This window comes from Orycteropus afer, unplaced genomic scaffold, assembly GCF_000298275.1.
Source record: "Orycteropus afer afer isolate SDZICR_OR568_19922 unplaced genomic scaffold, OryAfe1.0 scaffold00037, whole genome shotgun sequence".
Classification (NCBI taxonomy): domain Eukaryota; kingdom Metazoa; phylum Chordata; class Mammalia; order Tubulidentata; family Orycteropodidae; genus Orycteropus; species Orycteropus afer.
In genome coordinates, this window is record NW_006921624.1 from 8,840,444 (window position 1) to 8,843,128 (window position 2,685).

Below are 2,685 nucleotides of genomic sequence, written 5' to 3' on the forward strand. Positions count from 1 at the left end.
GTTGGAAATGACAGGATTTAACATGGAAATATTGATGACAAATGAATAACCATCACACTCCTACCTCCATCCCAGAGAGCATATAAATTTTTTCCAACAGTTGTCCAGGCCTTTGCAGCTCTATATATAACCAATGATGCTTTTAAAAACAGCTCAAATTATACATAATGCATGCTCATGTTCTTAAACTGATCTGTTAGAGATGCTAAAAAAAGATCGCATATATTTCAATTTTCCCAAAATGTCTCTTTCTTCAACACCAACTATTTTTTCTCCCTTACAGAAATCCAAAAATTCTGGAGATCTTCCTAAAAAAAGTCTGAATGTGTTATTCTACTGCCTAAAAACTTTCAAAGATGATATCTTTATACAGTACTAATTTCAAATACTTTGGTTCTCAATGTCTACTTAACTTTTCAATCTTGTTTCCAACATACAACCTACCCACCTCTGCCACTTCACAGACCCAATGCCATCCTCTATTATTGTCTTTCTCTGAATCATGCACTCTTCCACCCCAGGTTTTGTTCGCAGTGTTCTCCCTACCTAGAGCAACTCCCTTGACCTGTATGAATCTTTTAGAATATCCTTCTTTCTAGCTCCTGTTCAAATATAACCTACCCCTTGAGGCCCTCCTGAGTCTTCTAGGTCAGAATTCATCTCTAACCCATTCTTCTCCATTTCAGTTAATAGTCTCTTCATCTTCTGACTGACTTAAGCCAGAAATCTGGAATCATCCTTATACTTCCTCTCCCTCACATCCATCCACCGTCCACCTTTGTCCATCCAGTCCTCAACATGTGTATTCAATCTGTCACACCTGCTTCAAACCAATAGCATCTCACCACTAGACACCAGCGTATTGTCCCTTCTCAGACCCATTTTTGCCTTCCTCCATCCCTTCTCCTCTCTGTAATAGACTAATATTTTGAAAACACAAAGCAGATCCTCTGGCCCTTCTGCTTACATTTTCTAATGAACTCCCTTTACATTTGGGTAAAGCTAAAGTATTTTAATGAGGATTGAGGATTCATACATGATCCAGATCCCAACGACCTGAGGATTTGTACATGATCCAGATTCCAACGACTTCACTTCGGTTACTCATCACCTCTCTCTACCCCTGTGGTAAGTGTGTGCCAACAATAGAAACTTTGCAAACTTTTCTTACACCTAGAATCCTCTTTTTCCCATTCTTTATTTGCTTTTTCTCATTCTTCATTTATATCTAAGAAATGTTCATTCATCTGAGATTTTTTCATAACTCCTGAAACCAAATCAGGGTCTTCCCCTTGACCTTACTTTATGACACTCAGTTTTTTATTCAAAGACTAACTGCAACTTTCCATTATGTATTTACTTATGATAAACTCTAGAATGATTATCTTTCCTACTAGTCTGTAAATTGTGTAAATTTAGGAATGATGTTATCTTGTTCAATACTGTATACCCAGTGTTTAGCACACAATAAGCCCTCCTTAAATATTTGTTCAAAGAATAAATGAATAATTGAATGAATGAATGAGTTGCATGTTGTATTGAACATATGTCACATTGATAAACTTAAGTGATGGCACTTATAACAGCTTAGCTGGTATCAAATTTTTCCTTAAGTGCATGTCTGTTTCCCTTCCCACATTATAAGGGCTTATTGGCAGGCTGCATCAATTATTTAGCAAGGTATTGCACATTGCTCCTAGAGCTACCCCTCAGTAAATACTAATTGTTGGAAATCAAATTTGCCTTACTCGTTTGACTGTAAGAAACAATCTCAAGGACATAAGCATATTATAGGCAGCTTTTAATCTCCATTGGCTGGCACATAGTACGTGTTGAATAAATGTTTGATGAATGGATACGTGCATGTGTGTATCTTTACCAGAAAGTCAAAAAGTCAACAGTGCACCAAAGAGTTCAGATGCAAAAGAAATAAAAGACTCTTAGCCTTTTAGCATTACTGGGTTATTTTCTTCTAGGTTCATTTCAATTAATTAAATGTATGTTAGAGTCTTTTCTAGACACACACTACGCTAGGCCTGAGCTGAGCTAAAGTAAGCTGAGCAGTACACAAGCCCCAATTTAAGCAACAGTCTAAAAAGGTAGACAGCCACACAAATATATAATTAAGGTACATGTGTGGTAGATGCTATATGGTGTCCCATGCAGATACCTTTGACAGGGTTAGTGCATCCGGCTGTTTCAGTGTTGTGTGTGGTGGCTACTAAAGCTTGTAGCTTCCCCCTCAGGAAAACTGCCCTTGGCTGCTTGGTGCCATCCACCATCTCTAGGTGTCAGTTCACAGTTAGGTGGATACTAAGGTATGAAAGTCCTGTCATCTTACTTCAAGGAGGGACAACCCTGTCCTGTGGATTTTTGCTCCGGAGCCCTATCCTGTGGAATAGGCCAAAGCTAGGCTGAGCCTAAGAGCAGTCTGTGCTTTTTTGCCCTACTTCACTTCCTCCCTTAAGATTTTTCTTGAAGATCTCTCCCTCTGTCAATCATATGGACTCAAATCCCCGTCTCAGTCTTTGCTTCTAGAGAACACAGCCTAAGCCAACCTGTGATAGGTGTTTTGTTAGAAGTGCATGGTGGGTGGGAGCGCAACAGAGAGGTGTAGATGTGGACTAGAGAAAGGGCCCAGAAAGGCTCCCTGGGAAAGGGGTGTCAGGAGCTAAATCTTTGTCA